Source organism: Stegodyphus dumicola, chromosome X2 (genome assembly GCF_044657685.1).
Source record: "Stegodyphus dumicola isolate Sdum_Otavi_A_Nest chromosome X2, ASM4465768v1".
Taxonomy (NCBI): domain Eukaryota; kingdom Metazoa; phylum Arthropoda; class Arachnida; order Araneae; family Eresidae; genus Stegodyphus; species Stegodyphus dumicola.
This window is the reverse complement of record NC_140781.1, coordinates 57,002,323-57,018,247: the sequence shown is the minus strand read 5'-3', so window position 1 is coordinate 57,018,247 and position 15,925 is coordinate 57,002,323. Positions and strand designations below refer to the sequence as shown.

Here is a 15,925-nt window from a genome sequence, read left to right as displayed (position 1 = left end):
ATAGCCATGGGTTTTAATTTTGTACCATGCCCTAAGCTGGAAAGCCCTGCGGTGTGGTGAGGTTTCTCGTGATCTGCTGTTTTTATGTAAATAATTTTTGTTCCTAATCACATCAGTTGTCTTATTTCCTATCATATCAAACATTACTGGAGTTTCATCCGTATTTCCAATATGTGAGAGTAAATATTTTTTCTGCTTTTGTAGGTCAATAATATACTTCTGTAAAGTTATTAGTTTGTTGGTCAAATCTTTCGGAAGCATTTGCGAAATTTTTTTTTCTCACATAGAACTAAATTATTTCATGCCATAAATCAACTACACCAACTCAAAGTTGCTTTGATCGTTTCACTTTTATGTGCATTCTTTTTCGCTTAGTTACGGCAAATAAACGTAGGCTGTTTCTTGTTACAATTAATCCATTCTGGCGATTTTCTAGGGCCCAATTCGCAACACCTTCTTCCATTTCGTTACTCCTTTACTCGACGCGCATCTACTCTTTGGGCACATTAACTATTGTGATTTCATTTTTCTTCCACAAAACTATGGAGCTTTCACCAATACCAGACATGCTTGCTGCAGCATGATTTCCAGTTTCTTTAGCAAATTGAGTGACTTTGCATTTGAACCCCCCCCGTTCTGTTTCACTTGTCAGGAGCCACATTTACTAATAAAAGGAACACTATATCAACTGGATTTCAATTAAAGCAAATGCGATTTACTGAAGCCTTTGATATTCACATTAAAATCACGGCTTCAAATGTTTACAGAAAGAAAACATCTGACTCTTAATTCGGTGAATTCGTACAGGTGAATTGTATTCTTACCCCAAATTATCTTTTTCGTTTCTGAAAACCCTAGAATAACATTCTTGTGCACATCTGCATTGAATACAGTCTACCCTCTTTGCAGAATTATTTATTCCTTCAGGCATTTCCTCCACACAGTATTGTTCCTCTTATCACTTTAACAATTCAGTATACCGTTGTTAGAAAGCCAGGGAGAAATGTTCGAATGAATGAATTCATTAGATAAGAGCATCGTATATGTATTTTTCGTGTTTCTTCTTAGAGAAAAGCGTGCGCGTTGTACGGCGAATATACCTAAAAATTTTAAAATGTAGTTTGAAATTATAGATGCGCCTTATACACTGGTGAGCCGGAATATACGGTAATTATTATAACATTATCCTTCGTGTAATACTCCATTTTAGAGGCGTTAATCCATGATAATTAAAAAATAGGGAAGAGTCCTGCATGACTATTTATTAATCGTTTTTGTTTCAAAATGTCTTACTTTGATAAATGTGCTTTCGGTAGAAATATATTCACTTTCATAGAATAGTTCATCACTCGTGATGACAAGTTCTGCGTGATATATGGTGTGTGTGATTTATGTGGACATGCCAGATGCATTTGTGACAGAATCTGTGCCCTAAAAAATATAAGGATTCCAAGCGGAAGACAGCATTTGGACTAGGATTTCTCAAATACAGAATTTTTTCCTTCTTAGGATTTCCGGAAATTTCATGAGATCTCAGGATGATTAGTTTAAAAGTTAATAATTATTCATTTAATTAATAAGTGTGTAGAGACATTTAGGACTTTTTGGAAGCAGGAGACGTGAAAAATAAGCAATGCCTTAGCTGGGACTGGAACTTGGATCTCTCGAATACGCGCCGAGTGTGCTAACCGTTATACCACGAAGGCATGCAGAAAGGAGGAAGAAAATATCTTATAAAGGGAGCAATTACAAGAACCTAGATTTTAATTTTAAACAGATTTTTTTTAACAGATTTTTGCTGTTTACATATAAAACTTACTAAGCACTAGGTTTGACAGGATATGGAAGAGTATAACCATTGTTTCGTGATGCTTGTCTTATAAATTTTTGTAACTGCATTTGCAGTGAAAGCACCAACAGTAATTAATTTGCTAATAACATCTAAGTATTTCCCCTTGCCAAATTATATTAACGTTCTCTTTCTTTTATCAGTAGTAAAGCATCCTTCATTAATTTCACCTATTTTATGCATAAATGAGCTGATAACTTCGTCTTTTCTACACACTGTAGTCTTCTTATGTATTAATTGCCTCAGTTTCAAACGTCGAAACAAACTACGTATTGCACATCTATCGCATCATTGAAAAAAAGGAACATTTAAAGTATTTAGCTGTTTTTCCTTCAGAGTTTTTTGAATACAACCGAGCAAAAGATTTTGAATCAAACACAGCTTTTTCAATTTGCGCTTTTACAAAATATGAGTTTCATATGAATTAATAATTTAAAAAATTGCAGTGAAATGAAAAGGCATAAGCTGAGAAACGGTCCAAAGAGAATTTTGCTAAAAAAAAAAAAAAGGTTTAATAGTACTACTTTCTGAAACCCTGATTATAATATAGTAAGCTACCCTATAAAGTTTCGCTGTGCAAAATAATAAGCAACACCATATATCAAATCGTCATAAAAAAATCAAATAAATCATCAGTAGTCTTGCCAAATAAAAAATCGCCAAAAGTTAGTATCTGAACACAGGCATTTTTCAAACTTAATTTCCGGGGAAATGAATAAATTAATGAATAAATAAATTTTAAATAAGTAAAAATTCTTTTTCCGATAAATCGGGATCCCAGCTTTCCAAGGAAAGAACTCTAGTTTAGCCTCGAGTTTCTTTTGTTAAATGTCTAAGATTTTTCAGAATGCGGAAAACCTAACACTCCAGAGAGAGTCGTCTGAAAATAATCAGAAAAGATGGAGTGCTAGAAAATATTCTGAAAATTATTCTCAAAATGTCCACTACTGGATCAGGGATACAACCCTTGAGTTCTTTGCCTTAACCAAATAAAACAAACCATAACTGGATCAATGCTCTTTACTGCTGCATTTACTTGTCACAAAAGACAAGCAACAAATTATGATTTTCTAGATTTTTTATATGATGTCAAAAAATTGCTTCACTGATTTAAACTATGGTGACTTTATTTTGTATCTATATGACAGCGAAATATATATATCATTAACTTTTTAAGTTACCTCGCACGTTTTCTTTTAAAAATTAATATATTGTATCGAATATTATCTATCGGTGGAATTATTTTTCAAAAACGCATTATCAGTTTTTCCTTCATATTTTCTTATTAACTAATGATCTTGCTTTGTACTGAATTTAGTAATTTAGAGTTCTTTATTATATTATTTAACCTGGTCATCACATAAAGGAAATAATATTAATTTTGCTGCTTCCTTTGCTGATAGGTAATTCTGATCAAAATAAATGATTATGTTAAAATACAAGACTAGAAATTTTTCTTACTAGAAGCCATTATATTCCTTTGAGGAGGAGAAAGAAATTTCAGTAGATATCTCAACTGTTTTCAGCTGCCTAAAGGGAATGAAAGATTAGCCAAAGGCGAGTGTTACCGCTCCTGCTATGAATAACAATGCCCTTTTGCTTCATGTTTCGCATAATAGCTGAGGAGGTCTACCTTTCTTGCTGTTTCCTTCTCTTCCTTTCTTTTTTCTTTTTTTTTTTTTTTTAATTAGGATAAAGCATACTTCGATGCCCTGTCAGCTGCTTAGGTTCCTGTTGTCACGAAGGGGGATTCCTTTCAAGAGATTGCGTATTTTCCCTCGCTCCATTAGTTTCGTTTCTCTTGATTTACGAGTTTTCCCGCTAATTTTGTTATGAAAACTCTATAGATAAATTATATAGACTTCACTGATATTTGCTGAATATAAGTAAAAGCATTGTCTATTTGAAGGTAAAATGGAATTTTGTCGAGCACATTGTCAAACACTTGTAAGGTCAATAAGCCATTTTGGTTTACTGATAAGAATAGTTATTTATTATTATTATTAGTAGTAGTAGTAGGAGTATTTTGTTGCAAATGTATTTGTATCTTTCATATGAAATCCATGCGGTTAATGTCTGTCATGTAACATTTTACGTACGTAGTCCCTTCATTCTCATTCCACATGAGTTTTCATTTTCGCTTGATTTTCGAGGCAGGAAGAAATGCAAAATGATTTTAACTTCTTTATATGATGATTAACTTGCAAACAGTTATGTTCAAGAAAAGGACTGAATTTTGCTGTTTGTCTCGAGATATTAAAGGGAATGTGCTAGGTAATAATTTTTAAATAATTCCCCCCGGTACTAAATTTTATGCAGTTTAAGAAATCTGCTCTTTAATTTAAGTTTCTGTTGCATTCTGTATCGTTTATTTCAGTCAACATTAAGCTGTGGACTTGACTTCCTACAGGACTCTGACAAAATAACGAAGTGTTAATTTGGTTTCTAGACAGGGAAATGAAAAGCCAGAGAAACCGCTTAAATAAACTATTGTAAGAATATTTCCTTTTTAATGTGTCAAAAACGGTAATTTTCGAAAAAGGCATCAGGATTTCTTCGGAAGCTACTTCGAAATTACTGAGATGTCGTTTTGGCCGATTTGCAGCAAAAATCGAACCTAAATTCACCAAAATTTTTGAGTAATAATGCAGTTTAGTTAAAATATGGGCACATAATTAGCTAATGCAATACTTTGATTTCTATATCTTAAATGGTTTAATTAAAGTGATTGGAAAATGCATAATCTTCCAGACGGCTTAGACTTGGCTGAATGTTTAATGGTTAAAGCAGAGAAACTTTGGTATTTCATTCTGATCTTGTTCCTGGATGCATGAAGTTTCGTGATTTTTGTCATGCAACAAAAATGAACACCGCTATAGGCAACACAGTAATTTTCTATAATTGGTACAGTAGTTTTGAACTAACGAATTATTTTTTTGGAACAGGTAAACAGCTTGATTAATCTAATAAAAAACGCGGGGGGGGGGTAAAGCATAAAAAATGGCATACTTAATAAAAAAATAATTAAAATCTTCTGTTATTATTTAGAACTTTTTTTCCTTTTAATGAAGGAAAATCAATTTTTCAAAATCTTTTCATGATAATTAATTTGCTTTCGACAGACAGGTAAGCGTTGCTGGACCATTTTATCCAAGGAAATAAATACACCAAATAATTATTTATTATTTTAAGTTTACTCGAACTCCTTTCAGCTGTAGCTGGGGTAGTTGCTAACGCTAAAAATATTCTCAATGTAGTTTGCAAACTAATCTACGGTTGAGCTAATCATGAGTTATTTCTAAAAGGTCTAAACTGGCTAAAGTTTTTAGTATATAAAATTACTGAAACAACGAGGTTTTTTAAAAGTTATTTCTGATGAAATTTTTCTAAAGTTTCAAAACAAAACAGACATTTAAAAAAATGAAAGAAATCCTTTGTTTCTGTGCCTAGCAGATGCTGCACGAATCTGTAAAAGAGTCTAAATGTAAAACTAAATTGTTGTATTAGAAAATACTGTGAAAATGAGCTGCAGTATAAATTAACATCATAAAATTCCTCTGTTATTACACATGGAGTTGTCCTAAGATATTTCACTGGATGTTCTTTCTTCTTTCTGGGGGGGGTATCTTTCACAATGATAAAATAAAAATTTTATGTATTAAATTAGCTGGTTTGTATTCCATATAGCAGGTAATTGCGTATATTAATTCATATTTAAACAATTTTCGGTTGACTATAATTCTTGTTTTTTTTTTTTTTTTAAATTTAATTTCTTATTTTTCTTAGGTAGGTTGGTTCCTTTCTTAGCTGTACACCTGAGGCGAGGCAATTGCTTCGTTTTCTACAGCCTTGTTCCAGTCTTGGTTTTGAGTAGCAGTAGCTGTAAAGATGCAAAATATATTTAGGTAATAATTTAAGTCATTCTCTAGTATTCATATCTCCATAATCCCGTTTTTATTTTTTCTGTCCTGTACACCTAATTTTCCTTCTTCTATGCTGTGAATTCTATCCATTTAAGCTCTTTAAATGTTTAGTGTAAATGCCATCAGATTTAAAAAAAGACGTTCGAACTCAAGAATTTCCGGCTTCGAGCACTTGAAAAAGTTAGCGCGTTAGTGGTCAGTGAACTGTCGGGATCGGAAGCGATTCTCTTATAACGCTTGGGCCTCTGTGGCCGTATATTGTTTTTGTGGAATGGAGCACTTAAAATTTATCCAAGAATTCTCAAAAAGCTGATGGTAGGGAAACGACCGAATATGAGATTTTGGGATTCCGTTCCCCAGGTCAAATTTTGTGAAGAAACATGGGTCGGCTGGCTAATTCTTTACGGAAGAGGGCTACGTGCTTAGAAGGGGGTCATCTTTGTAGATAACTTCTTAAAGGAGAATTCCTTTTTATTCACTTAATAATGGAGAAAGCCTCGAAAATGCCCATGCAGCAAGCAGTTCTCGGGTTTGAAAGCGGGCTGAATTACCAGTATTCAGTGGTCTTACCACTCAGCCACAGCAAAGGCATCAGTTATCAGTAATCAACTTCGTTATCGACTTCACCGTTAATTTTTCCCTCACGGTGGAGCTTAGATAGTTCTCGCAGACATGTGCTTTTCTTGAATTAAATAGTCTTAATCCAAACTTAGAATTTACTCTCTATAAACGGCTGCGCTCCATCCGGTGACACGAAATGATGAATTCCAACGAAATTTATATCTAAATGTATACACTGCTTTCAGTATTTTAATAAAGTTTACATTTTTGTTGATTTTTCATTTCTAGGTTATTAAAAATTAAACTAAAAGCTGTATTTGTTCTGAATTATACCATTTTAGTTTTAGAGTGCAGTAGTATTACATTACTCTAAATCTAAAATTAGTATTACTTTGCTTAAATAATATATTTGTTGAACCATTACGGATAATGCTTATAATGTTCGTTTCGAAATAAGTGTGCTATTTTATTCTGCGTAATTTTGGCGATATTTTTGTAGTGTTCCGAGTCTGTTTATCATTGTGTCAAGCGTATGCATGCTGCTGTTATACGTTATACTCTGAATAAATTATCTTTTGACTGAAACATAAGTTTAAAGACTTGTTTAATCTAATGATGATTTATTACTCATTTTAGCTAATAGATTAAGTGGTTGAACTTGGGAAAATATTTAGTGTTTTCATTATTATTATTAAATTTTAGTATCGTTTATATAATGGCGCTACTTTATATTCTTTTTAAAGAAATTAATTGTTGATTTTTAAATACTGGGAAGAAACTGGATCATTTTTATAAAATTATGTTTATGGCAATTAAGGAATTTTTCCCAAAGCTTTATGCATTGTTAGAGGTTAATAATATATTCTAAAAATTTACTTGCTATTCGTAAATTCTGGATTTTCTGCACGTGTTAATTAAATTATCTAAGTAAGTGTTTTATTTCTGACAAAGGAAAATCTGTTCGTTTCTTTAATAAAGCATTGGTTGATTTCTGATGTCGAACGAAAATAATTTCATTCCCCGGACAGGAATTGCGTCTAACACCTTTTAATATATAGTATTCTTTACTCGTGACAGTAAACTTAAGTTAATTTCATGCGTGATTCTTATAAATGCTTAGGAAAATCGTGTTTGTTTGCGTTTGTAAAAAAAAAAAAAAAAAAATCTGATTGATGAAGGAAGTGTCATGCTTGAGTTATGATTAGCTCCGAAAATCGATTAAAATATTAAAATAGGCGCCTCATAATACGGCTGGATGCATTATTCATCCTAAAACTCGTAGACAATAAATATCCGCACACCGAGCATTCGACAGTTTCCGTACAAAAATATTTATTGCTTAGTCTTTGAATACACAAATGGAGGTAGCATCGTCTAATCTGCATTGTTAACAGTTCGAAAAGGGGGGAAGATAGACTAGGGCCATAGATACGCGAGAAGATACAATAGAAACGACTAAATGGATCATCATGCAACATATTGTTCAGAAACTGGATTTAAACAAATCAAAATGTTTTTCAGAAACTAAAAGAGAAACCAACCATTTCCCTTGTGTCTTGGCCCACCAGCGGCCAGGCGGTAAAATCGCTGAACACTGGTAGTTCGGTCCGAGGTTCGAATCCCGCGAACAGGCTGGCAGCATGGGCGTTTTCGTGGTTTTCCCCATGTGTAACGTGTATACGAGCCGGGTTTCCTTAGAAAGTCCTCCACGAAGGCATCCCTCCCTTTAGGCAGATGGCCCTAGTGTGCTTTGCCGTATTTTCAATACACCATACATAATACTCTTGTGTCTTGATATAGCAGTGGTAGTTCTTAAAGGGCTACTTCCAGGGCAGATAGTATAATCTCTTAGTTATGATATATCGGCTTGTATTTTCGTGGAAGTTGCAGAATCTGGAGCGAATACACGCAGCAGTCTGTAACTCGACGAACATTAATAATAGGCTACATACTATGAATAAGCAAAAGTCTGTGTAACTGCACTTCAGTCGCAGCATCATATTATACGGTCAAGGAAACTCGTCAGAAAAGAGCAATTTTTTTCTAACATCTTGCTTTTCTCGGTTCTTTACAGAAACAAATTCAGGCCAAATAAAGGATTCATCCCATTTTTTTTGGAGGGGGGGGGAATTTCAGCCACTACATAGTTGCGATTTCTTAATAGGCAATATACTTTCATTTGATGGGGCTATCAGTACATAACAATAACAAAGAATCTTGAAACAGCGTTTACCTCTTCAATTTATTCTACTTCGTTCATTGGCAGATTAAATCTTTCAGAAGGACATTGGCAAGTTTGACTAGTTAGTTAACCAAGTCAAGTTTTGGACCAGTTCCGTCACTTTCCTAATCCCAGTCCTATCAAATATCCATGGAGTCCTCAAGAAAGATGTGGAATTATAAGCTTGAGGAAAAATCCTTTGGAGTCTCTTAACCAAAAAACTTCAAACATTTTGGAGAAAACTATCATATCTATGTGAATGAGTGGCCTGGTGAAATGCCGATTTAGATGCTGCGAAAGGAAAACCTAAGAAGCAATTACTATGTGCGAAACCTTGGGCGTTTTAATGTATTGCCTCCTACTTTGAGAGAAGTAATGTTTCCTGTCATGTAATTAGATGATTGTTACAATGTTTGTGCTCCGTTTTCCTAGTAACTCATATTTTAAGTGGAGATTTTATTTATTAAATTGGTTTTCTTTTAAGCTCAAACGAGGCTTTTCTCCTAATGCTTACAACAGTCATGGATTGAGAGTAAATTTACTACTATGGAGAAGGTACTAGTCATTGGGAAAACAGCTTACTTAAATTCTTTGACCTATATGTAGCCTAATTTAACTCTTCCTATAACACTGCATCTGCAACATACCCTAAAACCGGCGCTGATGATTACCTCACTGGAAAAAAGTAAGCATAAAATTCAAGAAACTGTGAATATTTACACACATAATATTATTTCATTCAACAAAATTCTATTATTAAGAATTTTTGTGAATAAAATAATTTGTAGTATGTATTTTGATATGCTTGTTTGAAACGTTCCTTTCTATTTGAAAAATCAGATGATTTCAAAAAATGTTATTAAACAAAACCACGTATAATAAGAATTTTTTTTCCGTAAAGGGCATTTTGAAATACTGGTGGTGTATAATAAAAGCTTGCACGTGTTAATATGCTTAGAAGTTGAGTATACGACTCTAAAATGAGATAGAAGGAGGATAAAAGGAGATAGAAGGAGTAGATAAAAGGAGTTCTAGAATGTTTTGCGGATGCACATGAAAGATGGCAGGAAGGAGACTAAAGAAATGATGTAAGACAGGTGGAGTGATTAGTGGTATTGAATGAGTCTGTGCATACATAACGACTAGGTAACTACGCTCACATCTTTTGACGCCGTATTTGACGTTCACAAATTCTCTGAAAGTACATTTAAGTTTTCCGAATGCTAATGAAATTGCTAAAGAACTTCTTATGCAGCAAAAAATTTATCCGAAATTTGAGAATGGTTGAAATATACTGAACTATACTACATAAAATGTTGAGGAAAGGAAAATTAATGAAAATTGTATGAAACATTTTATCTCTGTGGATGTCAGTAAAAGTAAAATCTAATGATGAAAAATTGTTGTTGATGAATGTATTTGGTCATATCGTGATCAGCTCAATTGATCAAAGTCAAATTACGTCGTGGGTTAACGTAACTCATTCGAGTTCAATTGGTCAAAGTCAAATTATGTCATTCTCTACGTAAATCATCCGAGTTCAATTTCTCAAAGTCAAATTAAGTCATGGTTAATGTATATCATCTGAGTTAGGCTTAGAGACTCTATAAACTAATTTGGTAGACTATCTTTTCTAGGTAGGGAGGTCATAATTCCAAACGGGCTCTGCGCCTGAAAGTCCTGAAAGTGGAGACGATTAGAAAAGGCAATCTACACCTCCAAAGGATGTAGTTAGAATCTAAATATGTTACGCCCCAAACATGTGAGAAGTGTGAATCTGTTACATCACAGTCAAATCCCTCAATCGAGGCCTAATTAAGCCACTCATAAAGTTAAATGAGTTATGAAATCAGCACTTAGAATAATTCAGTTGGTAGAGCTTTGTCTACCAGGTCTTGAGTTTGCTCCTTGGCCAGGGCATAGGTTGTTGCAGATTGCTTACAAATGGTCAGTTAATTGATGACGACGAAATGTGCGAGGAGTGTCTTCCATAGTAGGACATATAAGTTAACTAATTAAGGCAAACCACATGTAGGCTGTCTGCCTGGGGGAAGGGGAATGCCTCCATGAAGGATTCTGTAAGGGAAACTGGGAATTATTCCCTATACGCATAGGTAGATCCAAACCTTTTCAACCTCGTATGTAAAACATTGTTAGGTAATAAAATAGTGGAAGTACAAAATGAATAAATTTTATAGTTTAGCTGGGGACATCGTTAGGGTAAAACATTTTCTTATGAGCCTAGATTCCGTTGATGATGATTCTCTGAAACGTCGTGAAGGTCGATTATTAAGGTAATGAGATCAGAAAATATCGCTCACGCGTGTCTAAGAGAAAATACTAAGTAACAGAAGATTTAAGTTAATGATATAGCAACAACATTGGATATATCTGAAACAACTGTTTTGCATTTCTTCATGAAAACATGAATAATATAATATGAACTTCACAAGAACTAAGTCTCTGCAAGATGAGTATCCCCATTTCTTTCAGCAGCTCGAAAGCAGTTAAAAATGCTTGTCAATCTAATTAAAAAGCAGCAGTGTAGCTTTAATGAACTTGCGCCCCCGTTAAACCTAGATTTAGCTCGAAGTGATTATCTTTTCTTCAAACTAAAATCTGATCTTCGTGGATAGTGATTTAATGATGATGATGATGGCATGAAACCAACAGTTATAGAATATTTTAAGGACAAGCACTCAGATTACTTTTTCGGGAGCACAGAGTTGCTCATTAAACGATGTTAAAAGTGTATCGAGTTACAAAGAGATAATATTGAAAAATAAAGTACTAAAATTTTCTCTCTTTTTTTCAAAAGTATAATCAAGGCGAAAACTTTTGGATCTATCTGCATTCACAGGGAAAACCGCAAAACCCTTAATACGTCTAGCATATTCCTTTTCAGTATCCGAACTCGGGACGAATAACTGGTGTTTAGAGGTTTTAGCTAATCAGACACTTGTGAGCTTTATTTAGAAATGAGTAATTATTATTAAAATGTCGAACATTTCATTTTGATGGTATTAATGGCCAGTGCTAGTATTATTTTAATTGCAGATGTTATCTTTCTCAGAGTTTAATTTAGAGTTTCGATTAACCCTTTATTAGGCCTTTTTGGTCTTTGTAGTCATGCATTAGAATTGAGTTATCGGCATCTGAACTCGTATGGTCACTCACGATTGTTTCAGAATGCGTATATTAAAATTTAAGACTAAAATCCTAACTATAAAATTATGCACAATAAGATGTAACTCATTAAAGAATGTAACTGAATAAACGAATACGGTTATCAAAATACAGTTGATCCTAATTTAATGAATAATCGAGAACTGGCGGTATAATTTATTAAATCAACATTAGGGATTCCATATCCTTTTCTTGCCATGGACTTCTTTTAAAAGAATGGTTTTCTTCACTGACCCTTTACATTTTTCTGTATAATATACAGTATGCAACATAACATAAAATAAATAATTGCACATAAATATCTTAAAGCTATTTATTAGGGTACGAATATGAACAAAAGTTTTGAAAAAAATTATTTATGTTAGGCATTATTATTTTTGGATTTTGGATTTTTGGATGTTTAAATTTGCATGTATAAACAAGTTTTCAGAAACAAAATTAGCAGAAAACAGAAAAGCAGAAAGCATTATTAGAACGACATTCTCGCAGTTTTCGCCTTTGTTTTTCATGTTAAACTCACGCCATGACTGCAGTCTGATAACTGATTTCTTGAATGTAAAGTGGCTCAAAGTAAAACTCGGACACCTACCTTTTTAATATTTTTAGGAACTGATTTATAGTAAAAGGAGAAGAATTTAAACATGATTATAAATTATTTTTACGCACCCTTTGATAGTATATAAATTCAAAAATAATGAAGCAAAATCTTTTTCCATTAAATCTGAAAACCGTAAAAGTTCAACAAACGATGAGTAATCTGAAAATCAAACTCTGACATAATTTGTGTTGTAATTAATTGGAATTATTGAAATGAAATTTAGTATTCGGTTTGCAAGCCTTTATTTTAATAATTTTTAATTTCTTCTGTATTGAATGGACTACTTTTTTGCAGTAATTAAAAGTAATTTTTGACCATTCTTTTAAAGCCTTTTGAACTGCACATGACATGATTTACTAATATTTCTTTCAAATGGGCCCATAAATTTTCAATTGTATTTACGTTTGGATATTATAAAGCAGCCACAGTGTAACATTTAAGGCTTTATACCTCGAATAGTAGTTCTAATAAAAATGAAAATAATGGTCTGTACCCAATGTTTTAGCATTCTTTTAGCATTATCTTTGAGTATTCGTAAACATTTGATTCATTATTCCATAAATGAGATGAATCTGACATGATATCCCTATCATTATCGATCCATCACCATGTTTAAGAATAGGTTAAAATTTTTTTAATAGTCTTCACTTTGCCTTCTCCAAACATACGTTTTCTCATCCGAGCAAAAGGTATATTTGCATTCATCCATAAATAAAACTGTCCATCAAAACGAAAAGTCTTCTTTTTTTTTTTTTAATGAAATTTAACAAATGTCAATCTCTTCAAACGATTCCTTGTACCTGAAAGAATTTTTTCGTTAGCAATTCTTTTATCGAAATTATTTTCTCTCGGAATAATTCTTGCTGTCCGGCAGCCAATTTGGGAGCACTTAATTTTGGGTTTTCTTTATTTCCTATACCATCCAACATTACTCAAAATCTGCAAAAAAATTTCATTTGCTTGGTTTTGATTTACTTTCGATGGTGTTCTTGTTTTAAATCACTTGATTGCTTCATGTAATTTGTAACAACTCCAGCTTATTTTTCTAACGTGTTTTTTTTTTTTTTTTTTTTTTTTTTTTTTTTTTTTTTACTGAAAACACATTTTTAAGGTACTTTATTATAAGCTCACGAATTTCCAAAGACATTTGTCCAGATTACTTTCCTATTATTAATCATCAAAACGAAACTTGGCAAGCAAAAAACAAACTACTATCTCTCTGTACATTGAAAACAGGAAACTACTGAAAATTTTTGAAAGCTTTAACTCTAGATTTATGGCAACCGTCATTTTGATGGATCTCTGGCTTCATGAGCAAAATTATAAAAACTTCATAGTTTTCTAATTTATGCTGACAATTATCGATATTTATTTCCCCTTCAGTCCTTTAATTTCAGAGTTCTGTATAATGCATACCCAGCGCTAGTTTCATAGTTAATCGTAATAAACCTGCTATTTTATGAAAGTAGTTAGGACGTAGATGCTAAATAAAAATCATAATTCAACTGAAATACTATCTTTCGTTAACTTCGAACCCAACATCAACGCACCGCGGTTGGCCAGAGCAAGGGATATATCATTAACTGTCACTCGTACTGATTGACACTGATTCAATCGTACTGATTGATCGTAACTGAATCGTACTGATCGTGATTAACTGCCAATCGTACGTGCCTAAAGCATAAACATAAAGCGTTAGGCTTAAGGCTAAGAAACAATCTGCAGTCATTGTGTCCCAGTCATGTCAAGATGTTTTAGGAAAATCTTCAGTTAGTGCGAGCGGAGACGATCGAGAAGAAAGTATTAGGTTATTATAAGTATTAGCAGTATCATTATAGAATTAGAATACCAATAAAAACAATTACAAATCCATCGAAATGACGGTTATTGGTTGTTCTAGTGTTAAGAGTGTGTTTTTAAATTAAATTAATCGTTTTTTAAGAAAATATGTGGTTTCCAGCGGGTGTCCATAAATGTAGGTATTCAAAAATATCCATAAACCTAGTGTTAAATAAGAGAAATCACAAAATTATAAAGCTATCCGACTGTCATTCAAACTAGTTTTCCTTTTTTTTAATTAATTTTTTTAAATTAGTCGTGACCAACGTTTTTGCTTGTTTATGATAATTTATTTTATATTTGAACGTTGATTTATAAAGGCAAGCTGACTGCAATGCTGAGGGCCTGGGTTCGAATCCCGGAGAAGGCATGTTTGTAACTTTCCGTCCCTCCATAGAAAAGGCGATGGTGGTCCAGCTATTAGTTGCCTCCATAATAAAGAGACCACCACATCCGGCCTTGTATAGATTAATAGACTGGGTTACATTTGTTATTGTTTACAATCTGCCATTGGAAAAAGAATGATTTATAAAGGCTGTTTTATATTTTATTTAAATTATTTCTTATGTTAAAACTGCTTTATAAAATGTAAAAATGCATGTGTCCCACTTCTATTTTGAGCCAATGTAGTCAGAAAAACGAACATAAAAAATGCCATTCTCACATGAATTACTTTCAGCTACTTTATTTCTCAAATACGTCAGTCCCTATCATATATGCGTTCTTTCATTGATGGTCGCAATAGATGCGATCAGATAATAGCTAAGCAGCGTTTCTCAATATAAGCTGTATTGATTTTCCTTTCATACCGAAAAGTTAACGTGGACTTTAAACCAGATTTTCAGGCAGGACAAAAATACTTGTTTAAGTCTAAAATTCCATGAAAAGAGTAATTTTTTTCTCTGGGACATTTCTAAAAATTTTTATTTACTATGTCGACAGATTAAATACAGCGTCATTTTCTTAGCCGAGAGCATTATGTGAAATAAAAACAAAAAGTGTAGTGAAAGGAGCAATAGCCACTATTAAAAATTATAATGCACGCATTATTTTTCTTTTCATTGAAATTAAATATATCGCAAATTAAAATAAGTTTCAGAAAGTAGAAACAATTTAATTTTGAAAAAATATTTTTTTTTTAATTTTCAAATTGAGACTAAATATTTTGAAATCTATAAACAAAATACACACACACACACAAAATAAATAAATAAAAAAAAGTAAATAAAACAAAAATCTGTTCTGAATGATCTTGATTAAAGTATACTACACTTCAAACTCAGACAGCTGGGTGAGTCGTCACTAAGTAGATTAACATATACTGTGAGTTTGATTTTAAATTCGAATTACTAAATATCAGCATTTTTCCGTCATAACATATCCGGTTATAATAATAATATTGACAATCAGAACATTTCTTACATAATAACGTTTAACAAATTCTTTGGCATATTTTTTAATTTGTTAATATTAACATATTATTTTGGGCATTGAACTTATAAAGATTCAAAAAAATTATTTTGCTTCTTTAAAAAGTCTTAACTTTTTTATAGATTGTAATGTAGAGAGACATAGGTTATTCGAAGCAAGAGACATGAAAACTGAGCAATGCCCTCGCCGAGACTCGAACCATGCCGGAACCTGTCGAATACGCGCCGGGTGTGCTGACCATTACACCGCGAAAGCATGCTAAGAAGGCGGGAGAAATACCTTATAATAATACAGTCGAACCCAGCTATAAGAAATTC

The 15,925-nt window shown here is 32.8% G+C and overlaps 1 protein-coding gene across 3 annotated transcripts in view; it reads left to right on the top strand.

The window, feature by feature from the left end:
* Positions 1 to 15,925, top strand: part of LOC118200299 (zinc transporter ZIP3-like) — a 102,463-nt gene that overhangs the window by 30,517 nt on the left and 56,021 nt on the right. The window contains exon 2 of one of the 3 annotated variants that reach the window (XM_035372247.2): positions 5,636 to 5,754. The exons of 1 other annotated variant lie outside the window; for it this stretch is intronic. The gene's annotated coding sequence lies outside the window, so the exon portion shown is untranslated. The remainder of the gene's footprint in view (positions 1 to 5,635; positions 5,755 to 15,925) is intronic. One more of the 3 variants, XM_035372248.2, reaches the window with a different exon arrangement.